Source organism: Miniopterus schreibersii (genome assembly GCF_964146895.1).
Source record: "Miniopterus schreibersii genome assembly, chromosome: 9".
NCBI lineage: Eukaryota > Metazoa > Chordata > Mammalia > Chiroptera > Miniopteridae > Miniopterus > Miniopterus schreibersii.
Window position 1 is genome coordinate 3,299,608 of NC_138118.1, and position 14,025 is coordinate 3,313,632.

The window sequence follows — 14,025 nt, forward strand, 5'->3', positions numbered from 1 at the left end:
GTGTCAACTTTCCTCCGGTGTCCAGTAACACAGTCCTCACTTTGATCTGAGATCTCACCTTTAATATTCAAATTCCCAGCAACAGTCTCTTCAAGGCAATGTAGGCCTTTCTGTCAGATGCTTGCTCAGAATTCTCCCAGTGTCTGTCCATCACCTAATTCCACAGCCACTTCCACATTTTAATGATTGTTTACAGCAGCACCACACTTGCTGGTACCAACACCAACCCTATGAAGCAAATATCCTTTTAAAAGATTAGGAAAGTGAGTTGCAAAGAGGTTAACTTATCCACAAGTGGTCGACTGAAAATCCATCTCCCCAGTATAGCCATGTCCTAATCCCCAGAACCTGTGAGGGTTACCTTAATGCAGATGTGATTAAATGAATGATTTTGAGATGGGGAGATTATGCCAGTATTTCTGAATGAGTCCCAGAAGTAATTACAAAGGCCATTAGAAGAGAGAGGCAAGATGGTAAAAGGGGGAAGGCAATGTGATGATGGCAGGAGAGCCTGGAGTGATGGGGTCACAACTAAAATAATCTGGAAGCTTCCAGAAGCTGGAAGAAGCAAGAGTTGGATTCACTCCTGGATCCTCCTGAAAGACTAGCCCTGATGACACCTTCGTTTTACCTCCGTAAGACTAATTTCAGGCTCCTGATCTTCAGAACTCTAAGAGAATTAATTCGTATTGTCTCAGGCCACTAAATTTTTAGTAATTTCTTATGGCAGCAAGAGTAACTGAAATACCAAGGTTAATTGTTTGTTTGTAGATGAGTCAGGACAGTGTCAGGAACAGTTCTTTTCACCTCCTGGTATTATTTCTGCATTGTCGTAATAAATTTGTGCTTTGAATTTCTATAGATCGTAGCAGCAGAAAAGCCCGAAGTTCTGCCAGCAGACTCTGATTGAAGTTAAATAAATGTGTTTTAATAACCCCCAATGTTTTTAAAAGTCCATATATATCCACATTGCTCTGTGTGTATGAGGTAAAGAACAAAGAGGAAAAAGGAATGAAGGGAAAATGTCAAAAAGGAAGCCGTGTCTTTCTCAACATCCATCCTCTTGCTTCTGACTATGTGCAGGACCAGCATCCTGGAAGGGTTAGAGCAACTTCACGGACTTGCAGGTGGGGACCGGCAGCAGAGAGACAGGTGGCTCACAGCAGAGCTGGAAGTGGAAAGGAGTTCTTACTGACAAGGAGCATGGCCAGGTGAACAGTGCAGGAGAGAGACGAGGCATCTCTCCTCCTATCACAAGTCTTCTAGAGGGAGGTCACCCCTAAGGTAGGGTTCAGAGGTGGGAGCTGGGTTCTAGATGCTTCTCATGGTCAATGGCCTCAAGGCTATTACCACTCAAGACCTGGGTCCTATGCCCTGTAGCACCTGTGGATTCTGTCTCAGCCAGTTCCCTCTTCCTTTAGGGAACTGAAGAGTGTACCTGAGCTTAATACCTGGAGAAGCCATTAGTTGACCAGAAAATCATCCAAGGCAGCTTTTTTCTAGACAAGGTTCATGCAAGGAATGTGGAGAGTGAAGTGAGATTGGCCAGTGGTGGAGATACCTTGAGCAGGAGATGAAGTTCTGGCTCACCTCTCAACTCATATATATGCAGCCTGTCAAGGTGAGCTTCCGGGGTTGGTGAACTGTAGGGCTGCTCAGGGCTCTGTGCTTAGAGTGGCCCCTCACATGGTGTAATGCTCTGTAATGTCACCTTGGAATTTTTCATGGTTTTTGAACGTGGGACCAGGTATTTTCCTTTTGTGCCAGACCTTGCAAATTAATAGCTGGTCCCGATCTTTAAATTTTTAGAAGTCAAGTGACTCTTTTATTGGCCCTTTCTAGGTGACACAAGTCATTAACAGCACTAATTGGTCCAATGACATGGTCATCAACACCATCATTCCCAAATCTAGCTGCTTCCCTCCATGGGTAGCCACCCTATTGTCCACTACTTCCTGCCACATCTGGTCCTCTTAGTACCTACCCTCAAGCTTAAGCATGGACTAATCCAATTTCTCAATCTAGTGAACCAAAATGTATAATAAAACACTCAGTATTTTATGGTGATGCAACAGATAACTAGAACATCTTGTCCACCGTGAGAGCTTTAACAGCCTGCCTCTCACCTAAACACAATTTCCAGAGCCTGTTGAATGCATCCACTGGTGAATCTAGGACAAGCTGCCTCTGTCTGGGCCTGACCTGGGAGAAGGTGGGAAGCTTAGTAGGGAAAGTTGCATCTATTCCTCAGGTACATATTTACTGCTCAGGTCATGCAGACTTTCAGTCTTGCAAGAACCATATGAAAAATCCTGAGAGGCTATGTGATCATTGGAAGACATTTTTCCAGGACTCGTGTTCCTTTATTTCACTTGGCTTCCAATGGTTTAGACCCTTTGGCTTTGTACCAAAGTCTTGTTAATTTTGAAGGAGTAACTTGAGACCCTCCTAAATACTAGGCTCAAAACCCATATTGTACAATCACTAGCGAGCACCTGAGGATCCACCAAGTCAAATGACCAACTCCCTTCTTCCAGAATCACCCTACAGGCTCCAAGTGCACCCAGGAGGATGGAAGACACTGTTCCTGGTCTTCTATAACCCAAAACACTGAGTATACCTTTGGAAATTTTGGTGTGAGATGGGGCACTTGGAGGAAAAATGTTTCGACTTGACAAACTGAAGCACCCACCAAATTAGGGGCAAGATTTCTAACTTCTTTAGGCCAGCAGTTCCTCCACTGGCTCCGGTCAATTTGAGCTTCCTCGGTCAGTGGGTTCTGAAGGCACAAACACTTGATCCTCACAGTGAAAGCAAAAGCACCAACACAAAGAGCTTCTTTGGAGAAATTCTGAGAACTCATCAACTGGTTGAAAAGAGAGTGAACCTGGCTGAGAAGCGGCCCTGACTAGTGGAGCTGTGAGGGCAGGAGGTTCAGGGGGTGCAAGGCATAGGCTCTGTTCCTAGGAGAGACCAGAGACTATGCCAGCAGCACAGTGAGGGGTGGGGATGGTGACAGAGGCTAGCGCTGAGGGTAATGGGGGGAGTCAGGAGCAGTATTAACACAATGTCACACATCATTTATTTGACAGGACATGTGTGATGACTGGTGCCTCTTCATACACTTGCTGTTGGGACAGACACTGAGGGCTACCTGACGAGCCTTCCTTTTCCCTGACCCCAAGGCAGGTGTTAGAGCTGGAAGGCAGTTTAGAGACCACCCAGTCTCACCCCCTCCTTTTACTGAAAAAGAAGCAGGACCCAGGGAGTGTGGTGACTCCAGGGGTTGCCCACATCGCTACAGGCAGAGGAAACCTAGACTGCAGTTTGCTGAATCCTTTCCATTATTCAGCAGAGATGAGCTGTGTCCCCAGTAAAGTGACACATGAGGCGAGGAGGGTGCTGAGGGGAGAGGGTGGGCTGTTCTGCAAGAACAGTGTATGTGAAACCCTCCTGCTAGCTTCCCTAGTCACAGGCTTCCTACCAGTTCTCTGTCTGAAAGAGTGTGGCCCCTCTTTCCTTTCTTCTCTTGATGCAGCTGTGATGTGATGGGAGTTTAGAGTCATGGGCCTGAGAGGAAACCGAGAAGAGGCCATTGTGTGCAGTGTTAGGAGGGAAGTCGGAGGTCAGACAGACTTAGAATCGGATCCCCGCTCTGCCCAATACCTGTTAGCACCGTAGAGCTTTTATTCTTGTGTGTGTGTTTATTTTTTTTCTTTTTTCTTTTTTCTAGTTTTCTAGTTTTTTTTTAATGTTTCAATCTTTTTAAAATTTTAATTTTATTTAATGAATTTATTTATTTATTTATTTATTGTTCAAAATATTAGAGATGCCTCCTTTTTTTCCCATTGACCCCGTCTACCCAGCACCCACTCCCCTCCCCAAGCCTTCACCACACTACTGTCTGTGTCCACGGGTCTTGCATATATGCGTACAAATTTTCTGGCTAATCTCTCCCACCTCCTCCCACCCCGTCCCACCTTCCCTCTGAGATTCTTCAGTCTGATCCATGCTTCCATGTCACTGAACCTGTGTTGTTCATGAGTTTATTAAGTTCGTTAGATTCCACACATAAGTGAGACCATGTGATGTTTGTCTTTCTCTGTCTGGCTTATTTCGCTTAGCATAGTATTCTCCAGGTCCCTCCATGCTGTCCCAAAGGGTATGAAGTCCTTCTTCTTTACAGCTGCATAGTATTCCATGGTCTAAATATACCACAGCTTTTTTACCCACTCATCTACTGAAGGGCACTTGGCTGTTTCCAAATCTTAAATATTGTAAATTGTGCTGCTAGGAACATAGGGGTGCAGACATTCTTTCTGATTAGTGTTTCAGGATTCTTGGAATATATCCTGTGGGGAGAATCTTAGGGGACAGTTTCAGTACAATATTCATCAGCTTTCCCGGTGCATTTTTAATATGCTGATGCATCAAAATAAGCATATAGAGGAGTTTTGGATTGTTCTTTGGTCTGTTTTACTTTTACCTTAGGTCTGTCTGGCTATAGTGGGATTTTGTGATATGTTCCCTGACTTCATCTGTCTCTGGGTTGAGCTGGCACAAATGGCATTAATTGGGTTTTTGTGTTCTGCTTCCCAGACCAGGGTGATTTAACCTATGTATTCTCTGGTTAGAGAGGAGGTATAAACCCCCTGCTCGCAAGTGCCCTTGGTTGGGGAAGACAAGGTCTTGTTATTCACAAACTGGCTGCTACCTGCCCAAACTGATTGGCATTGTTTAATTTTTTATCTCAGTCTCCCCATTCCACTTGCTCAGGAACCTTCCTAGCTTCTTGCTATCCTGCCTCACAGGGACCACAGAACCATCTTGCTGGAGAAGCCTGCTGCTTCACTAACAAAGTGCTCAGAGACGTGGACTGAAATAATGTACATCACCAGTGGTGCTAACACAGGACGCAGGCAGGGTTTCTCATTTGAATTCTCTATGTAGTGTATGAGTGCCTGATTATGCCAATTTTGTAACTTCTTCTGTTTGTTGGCATTGTGGGTTTGGTGGGAAATGAGCTGGGAGGATGCTTCTGGTTAGCTATCACTATATAACAAACCATCCCAAAGACTAGTGGTTCAAAGCAATAACAATCATTTATTTTTCTCATGCATATGCAATCTGGGGGGTGGGGGGGAGGGTACAGTGGGGATGGATCGTGTTTGCTCTTTGTAGCGTGATCTGAGGTGGCCCAGTTGGAAGCTGGAGAATCTGCTTCCGTGTTTCCTCACTTGTGCAGCTGGCAAGTTAGCTCTGTTGGCAAATGAAAGACCAGCCAGGGGAGTGGGCCAGTGACTTCCAGTCCTCTTCACCTGGTCTCTCGATGGGCAACTTGGGTTTCCTCCCAACATGGCCACCAAGATCTAAGGGCACATACCCCAGAGAGCCAGGAGGCATTCTCCCTATCTCACTTTAGAAGTCACAACCATCCACTATTTGTCAAAGCAGCCCCAAAGTCCATAGAATCTCAAGGTAGGGGACACAGATCCCATAACTCAACAGAAGGAAAAACAAGCTAAGATTTCAAGAGCAATTGGTGGGACAGAAGATACTGCTATAGCCATCTTTGGAAAATACAATCAATCGCATTAAGACATCATTGTAGGTTAAGAAACAAAGATCTAACATTATTTCCAAAACTTTTGCCGCATATTTTCAAGGATCTTCTGAAACAGATTTACAAGATCTTCAAATATATTGATTTCAATTTCTTCCTTTCTTTTTTTAACATCTTTCTCGTAATTTACCTTTAGGAATTTTTTCTTTTTCTTCATTTCTTGCTCTGATATTTTTTTCTGATTACATTCCTCTTCTACTAGTTTAATTTCCTTCTGTAATTGATCAGCACGTTCTTTCTTCCATTCCTCTAGTTGACGTTTCATCTTTTCCTGTGTGTCCTTGTAGATGGCATCAGAGAAGTGAGCCCCTCCATTCTTCTGCAGCATTTCCTCTATCAGCTCCACCAGCTCCTGCACTTGAGCTTCCTTCACAGCCTTGCTTGCACTTGAGCTGTTATCGAAGGCACAGTAGCGGTCCCCACACTCCTTGATGATGTCTTGTAGTTTCGCTTCTGCCTCTGCTATATACTCATCCAGTGTCTGGTCCTCCAAATCATCTTTGCGAGTGAACAAGACGATCATGTGCTTCATGGCCGACTTCCCAAAGATCTCCTTGATGAATTCAACTGTTCTCTGCTCCTCCTCAGTGTAGCGGCCCAGACGCACAACCAGGATGATGGCATGAGGCCCAGGGCAGGAGGCAATGACACACCGGCTCATTTCCTCACAGGTGGTCAGCAGTTTCTCCTTGGTGTCAAAGAGCCCTGGGGTGTCCACAACAAGAAGTTTCTTCTCCATCCATTCCCGCGATGCTGTCTGACATTTCTTGGTAACAGCACCAGCAGCAATTTTAGATTGAAATTCCTTTCTCCCAAGGATGGTGTTTGCTGTTGCACTTTTCCCACTTCCGGTTTTTCCCACCAGAACAATTCTCAGGGTGTTGTCCTGAAGGCCATCCATGTTCTATCAAGAGGCTCTGGGGTGCAGGTACTCACAGGACCTTCGTGAAGGGAAGGAGAGGGGAATAGGGTCAACTTAGCTGGTGGGGATCATTCCCAACTCTCTTTTCTTTGTTATTTGCTCCCTGAAAATTTGTAGTGTACTCTTACTCATTTTGAACCCAGGAGGACAGAGAGATGACAAGTTCAATTACTATGGAAGAAATAATAAAGCTGAGTTTCCCACAAAAGAGTCCAAGGCTCAGGTGCTGTCCCAGGAGAACTCACTTCCACTTTCAAAGATCTGGTCATCTCCATGCTATGTGAGCTATCCCCAATCACATAAAAAAGAGGAAATATTTCAATTCTTTGGCTCAATCAAAAGTAATATTGATGTAAAGCTAACATAGATTTCACCAATAATTAAAGCTACAGATGTGTCTCATTTGGAAATGTTAATACAAAAATCCTAAATAAACCATTAGACACTAAAAATTAATACACCATGATAAAATGTGATTTATTTCAGTAATATTAGGATGGTTCAATGTGAGAAAATTCGCTGTTATATTCCATTAATAGATGAAGAGGAAAATTACCTAGATGAAGAAAAGACATTTGACTGAATTCAATCCTGACTCATGTTTAATGAATTTCATAAAATTGGAATTAATAGATACTTCTCGCACATGATTTCATATAACTATAAATTTGAAATTTTTGTCACCACTTTTCTTTTCCTGCAGGTGAGAAAGAGTGCATTATACAGTTAAATAGTGCATTATAAAATTAAAATAATGAATTATAAAGTTCATATGGATGGAAAAAAGAGAAAGTTATTTGGCACCATCAAAAAAACCCAAACACAACAACAACAGAAAACAAGGAGGGAGGACTGGCTCTCCCAGGAGCCAAGCACCGTAGTTTTTATGACTAAAGCAGTGTGATGTTGGTGCCGAAGAGAGAGGACAGTGGAACAAAACAGAAATTTCAGAAACAGACCAAATTAATCCTACCGTGTTCATTTAGATTCCATTCCATTGTGTTACAGTTACATTCAGGACGGCAGCATCTCACATCAATGGGGAGGAAGACGGACTAATAAGGCAGCTCTGGGGTAACTATAACCATATAGAAAAGGGTGAAGCTGCATCCATTGCCTCCTGCCAGTCAAATTCCAAATCGATGGAGTAGGCAAAACTTTTGGAAGAATTGAAATAGAGTGAATAAAAGGACTAATGAGTGTGGTTACATAAAAATCTCCCAGTTAACGCAAGACCAAGAAACCACGCTCGACTTAAAGCACAAATGTCAAGCTGGGGGAAAAACATTTTCCAACTTACAACAAAGGGGTGAATTTTTCTGTTATACAAAGAAAATTAAAATGTACAGAAACAAAAGATCAACAACTCGATAGAAAATGGAGCAAGAGCTGCGAATAAACCTTCCGAGAAAAGGGAATTTAAATGTTCCTTGAATATATGAAAATACATTAACATACACCCTTAATAGAGAAAAAATCAAAACACAAAAAAACAATTAATAAAATAAATTGGTAAAAGGGCAAATGTTCGCTGGCAGAATCTGTTGGTAAAGGGGTGGGGGGAGCTGAGAAGGAAAACCAGTCCACACCCTACAGAGAAGTCAGCACTTCCTGCAAAAGTACATACAGATTTTCCCCTTAATTGTCAATACAAAATCTTAGGATTTATCCCTATAGTACACTGACAAAAAAAATACACATAATGCTACTTATTGCATCATTATTTTAATAACAAAGGACCAAAAAACTATCAAATGGCCATCAGCAGGGACTGGTTGGATAAACTAAGGTATAGTCACACAGTGAAGTGCTGTCCAGCTGTGAAAAGGGATGAGATGTGTCTGTCTAGACCGGTGTGGAGAGATCTCCAGGATACGTCATCAGGTGTAAAAACATGTAGAGGTTACCTACCATTTCTCTCGGAGGAAGGAACATTAACTACATGTATAAAATATAATCAACATATATTTCATATATATGAAAAGGCAATAGCAGGATACTCTGCAACTAAACCAACAATAAGGTACTTGTATGGGGATGGGAGAAGCAGGATGGAAGGGCCAGGGACATAAGCGGGAAACTGTACATCTTGTATACACTTCGATTTCATAAATTTGATCTTGAAACCATGTTGGTAGTTTACATAATTATACAACAAAAGTTATGTTTTAAGATACTAGAATCAAAATGAAATGAAACAAATCTAATTGTATTTTGTGTGGTGGATGAACCACATAAAGAATTCGTCCAAGAGCCTTGAAAATGCAATAAGTTCATTGTCCATCTCCAGTGGGATATAACTTAAAGCCAAAAAACAACTAAATCCAAAACCTGAAAAAAAAATCTTAAATTGTCTTCAGAAATTCTATTCATAGTTGTGAGTGTGTGTGTGTGTGTGTGTGTGTGTGTGGCTTTGAAGTCCGTTGAAAATGCATAGAGAAAATAATGGGCCCAGTGACAATGAGGACCCTTAGTGCCAGCAGTGTGGTCTTCAAGTACCATTTCCCACCAAAAAAATATGGCTCAAAGGAGAAAGTACTGATTCTAGGTCTAGGCAGGAAATGTTTGAGTGGAGTCTACACTCTCTTGTCAACTACAAAGCCAGGATGCCCTCAAAAGTCACTAGGACCTTATCAAAAAGTCTTAAGAGCCAACTTCAAGAAAATCCAACTGGACAAAGATGAAATAATCTGACCATCGATAACAATGCCAATGACGCAAAACGTATCAAATACGTTGAAAACCATGAGCACATAGCAATGCCATCTTCTTCAAAGTAGTCAGTTGCTCCCTCGGAGTCTGAGAGAAGGGCATCTCCTTGTGCTGAACACTGACACAGGGAAAGAATCGAGTACTCGTCTTTCTTATACAACTGCACCTTGTGGAAACGAGAAGATGTTTGAGGGGAACTTCCTTTTAATATGACTATTCCACCTACTACTACATGAAAGAATCACAGAATTTGAGTATTATCATTTGTGACCCTTAATGAAATGAAGGCAATCATCAATGTTGATTAATGACACAGAAAGAGAGACAACCACATACTCTGTGCCTTCTCATGGAAGGTGACAGCGGCATCTATGAAGTGTTCCCACCAAAAATTAGTAAAAGCTGAGTAGGATGAAGCCTCTCCTTAAATATAACTTCACACACAACCCTGGAACTAGAAGAGCCGATCCAGTTCCGTAGACAGAAGACTTCGCCTTTGTCACATAGAGAAATTTCCCAGAGAGAAACAGGGAAGCTTGGAAACCTACATATTAAGTTAAATGTAAGAGAAATCAAACAATTGTGACTATTGAGTCATATTTGGATCTGACTCCAAGAAATATTTTTAAAAATATGTCTTTATTGATTCCAGAGAGAGGAAGAGAGAAGGAGAGAGAGAGCTAGAAACATCAATGATGAGAGAGTCATTGATCGGCTGCCTCCTGCACGACCCCACCTGGGGATCGAGCCTGCAACCAGGGCATGTGCCCTGACCAGGAATCGAACCCCAATCACCTGGATCCTAGGTCGACGCTCAACCGCTGAGCCAAGCCCGGCCTGGCAACAATTTTTAAACTATGAGACAATCAGGGAAATCTGAATGCAACTGGTAATTTTTAAAAATTCGACTTGCTTATTGAAGTCTGATTATCAATATTTTTAAAAAGGTTTTAAATACATATTGATGAACTGAAATAGTATTTGAGATTTGCTTCAAAATAATGTGGGTGGGTGGGGAGTGGTGAGTATATGGATGAAACAAGATTGACATCCATTGATAATGTTTGAAGCTGGTCAAGGTACATGGAAGTTCCTTGTACTATTCCCTTTATCTAGGAATAAGTTAAAAATTTCCCATAATAAAATTTAACGTGCACACGTTATAACCACCACTGAACACTGTATAATAAACACCCTGATAAATATTATGTACATGATCTCATTTACTCCAAAATTCCCGGGAACAAAGCTAATTTTATTTTTCTAACTTTTTAAACAAGGACATTGATGTGGCTGGAAAAGGCTGCATCATTTGCCCAGGGTCACAGTGCTAACAGGTTCTGGACGGAGCAGGGATCCAATTCTAAGTCTGTCTGACCTACGCCTTCCCTCCTAACACTGCACACCATGGCCTTTTCTCGGTTTCCTCTCAGGCCCATGACTCTAAACTCCCATCACATCACAGCTGCATCAACACAGGGCAGGGAAGAGGGGCCACACTCCTTCCAGACAGAGAACTGGCAGGGAGCCTGTGACTAGGGAAGCTAGCAGGAGGGTTCCACATACACTGTTCCTGCAGAGCAGCCCACCCTCTCCCCTCAGCACCCTCCTCACCTCATGTGTCACACTATTGGGGACACAGCTCGTCTCTGCTGAATAATGGAAAGGATTCAGCAAACTGCAGTCTAGGTTTCCTCTGCCCTTAGGGACATGGGCAACCCCTGGAGTCCCCACGCTCCCTGGGTCCTGCTTCTTTTTCAGTAAAAGGAGGGAGTGAGACTGGGTGGTCTCTAAACTGCCTTCGAGCTCTAAGACCCACCTTGGGGTCACTCATTTCCTCTCCAAGGAAAACAAAGCTCGACAGGCAGCCCTACTGTCTGTCTCAACAGCAAGCGCATGAAGGGGCACCAGTCAGAACACTGTGCTAATCTGGCTCCTGACTCCCCCGCTACCCTTTGCCACTACCCTCTGGCAGCACCTCCTCCCCACCCCTGCTGTGCTGCTGGCACAGTACCTGGTCCCTCCTCCGACCAGAACCCATGCCCTGAACCCCCTGGAGCTCCTGCCCTCACAGCTCCATCCTCAGGGCAACTTCTCAGCCAGACTCACCTTTTCAACCAGTCGAAACCAAGTTTTCTCCAAAGAGGCTCTTGGATCCGGTGTTTTTGATTTAACTGTGAGGATCTAGTGTTCACACCCTCTGAACCCACTGAACCAGGAAGCTCAGATTGCGTGGAGCCAGTGGAGGAACCGTCTGTCTTTAAAGAGACAGTATTATTGCTCTAAAATTTGGTCGGTGCCTCAGTTTTGTCAAGTTGAAACCCTTTCCTCCGTTTGCCCAACTTCACACCCAAATTTCCAAAGCTATGCTCAGTGTTTGGGTTATAGCAGTGGATCCAAAAGGCCCTTATTACATGACCTAGATCATGCCCAGAAAGCCAGGCACAGTGTCTGTCATTTTCCCAGGTGCAATGGGAGCCTACAGGGGTGATCCTGGAAGGGAGTTCGGCATGGGACTTAGTGGATCCTCGGGAGCTCCCTAGTGATGGTACAATATGGGGTACAATATAGTCTTTCAAAAGGGTCTCAAATTACTCATTCAGAAATTCACCAGACTGAGGTACAAAGCCAAAAGGGTCTAAACCATTGGGAGCCAAAAAATAAAAATAAAAAGAGGAAGAGAAGACCTGGAAAAAAAGGCTTCCAGTGGCTACACAGCCTGTCTGCTTATTTCATATGGTTCTTAAAGATTAAAAGTCTGCATGACCTGATGAGTAAACATGCACCTGGGGAGCAGACACAATTTTTCCTCTCAACCTCGCTATCTTCTCCCAGCCCAAGGCCATACAAAAGCAGCTTATTTTAGATTTACCAGGGAGATGAATCCAGCAGGCTCTGGAAGTTGTGCTCAGGCGAGAGGCAGGCTGTCAAAGTTCCCAAGGTTGACAAGGTGTTCTAGTTGTCTGTTCCATCGCCCAAAAATACTGAGTTTTTATAGTTTACATCTTGGCTCACTACACTGAATAATTGGATTAGTCAATGTTTAAGCATGAGGGGAGGTGCTAAGGGGACCAGATGTAGCAGGAAGTAGTGGACAGGAGTGTGTCTAACCATGGAGGGAAGCAGCTGGATTTGGGAATGATGGTGTTGATGACCATGTCATTGGACCAATTAGTGCTGTTAATGACTTGTGTCACCTAGAAAGGGCCAATAAAAGAGTCACTTGGATTCCAAAAAATATACAAATCGGGACCAGCTATTAATTTGCAAGTTCTGGCACAAAAGGAAAATACCTGGTCCCACGTTCAAAAACCATGAAAAATTTCAAGGTGACATTACAGAGCATTACACCATGTGAGGGGCCACTCTAAGCACAGAGCCCTGAGCAGCCCTACAGTTCACCCACCCAGGAAGCTCACCTTGACAGGCTGCATATATATGAGTTGAGAGGTGAGCCAGAACTTCATCTCCTGCTCAAGGTATCTCCACCACTGGCCAATCTCACTTCACTCTCCACATTCCTTGCATGAACCTTGTCTAGAAAAAAGCTGCCTTGGATGATTTTCTGGTCAACTAATGGCTTCTCCAGGTATTAAGCTCAGGTACACTCTTCAGTTCCCTAAAGGAAGAGGGAACTGGCTGAGACAGAATCCACAGGTGCTACAGGGCATAGGACCCAGGTCTTGAGTGGTAATAGCCTTGAGGCCATTGACCATGAGGAGCATCTAGAACCCAGCTCCCACCTCTGAACCCTACCTTAGGGGTGACCTCCCTCTAGAAGACTTGTGATAGGAGGAGAGATGCCTTGTCTGTCTCCTGCACTGTTCACCTGGCCATGCTCCTTGTCAGTAAGAACTCCTTTCCACTTCCAGCTCTGCTGTGAGCCACCTGTCTCTCTGCTGCCGGTCCCCACCTGCAAGTCCGTGAAGCTGCTCTAACCCTTCCAGGATGCTGCTTCTGCACATAGTCAGAAGCAAGGGGATGGATGTTGAGAAAGACACGGCTTCCTTTTTGACATTTTCCTTTCATTCCTTTTTCCTCTTTGTTCCTCACATCATAGACACACATGGCAATCTGCACACATATGAATTTTTCAAAAGATTGGGGCTTATTAAAAAACACTTCTTTACCTTCTATAGGAGTCTGCCTTGGAGAGCTCAGGGCCTTTTTTTCTTTTCTTTTTTTTTTTTTTGCTTGTAGGATCTATATAAATTCAAACCACAAACTTATTACGACAATGCAGAAATAATAACACGACGTGAAGGAACGGCTCCTCATACTGTCCTGACGCTTCCACAAAACAACAGTTAACCTTGGTATTTCAGTTATTCTGGCTGCAATAACAAGTTACTAAAAATTTAGTGGACTGAGACAATACAAATTAATTCTCTTAGAGTTCTCAGGGTCAGGAGACTGACATTAGTCTTATGGAGATAAAACGAAAGTATCATCAGGGCTAGTCTTTCAGGAAGATTCAGGAGAGAATCCAGCTCTTCCCTCTTCCAGCTTCTGGAAGCTTCCAGATTATTTTAGTTGTGACCCCATCACTCCAGGCTCTCCTGCCATCATCACATTGCCTTCCTCCTTTTACCTTCTTGCCTCCCTCTTCTAATGGCCTTTGTAATTACTTCTGGGACCCATTCAGAAATACTGGTATAATCTCCCCATCTCAAAATCATTCATTTAATCACATCTGCATTAAGGTAACCCTCACAGGTTCTGGGGATTAGGACATGGCTATATTGGGGAGATGGATTTCAGTCGGCCA

General features: G+C 43.5%; 1 pseudogene across 1 annotated transcript; it reads right to left on the reverse strand.

Annotated features, from left to right (window-relative positions):
- Window positions 1-5,086: 5,086 nt before the first annotated feature.
- On the reverse strand, window positions 5,087-11,459 carry LOC308561907 (GTPase IMAP family member 7 pseudogene; annotated as a pseudogene). Its single transcript, XR_014000632.1, has 2 exons — window positions 11,367-11,459; window positions 5,087-6,564 (listed from the first exon to the last, which is right to left on the reverse strand). The product of XR_014000632.1 is annotated as a GTPase IMAP family member 7 pseudogene (transcript).
- Between the last annotated feature and the right edge of the window lie 2,566 nt (window positions 11,460-14,025).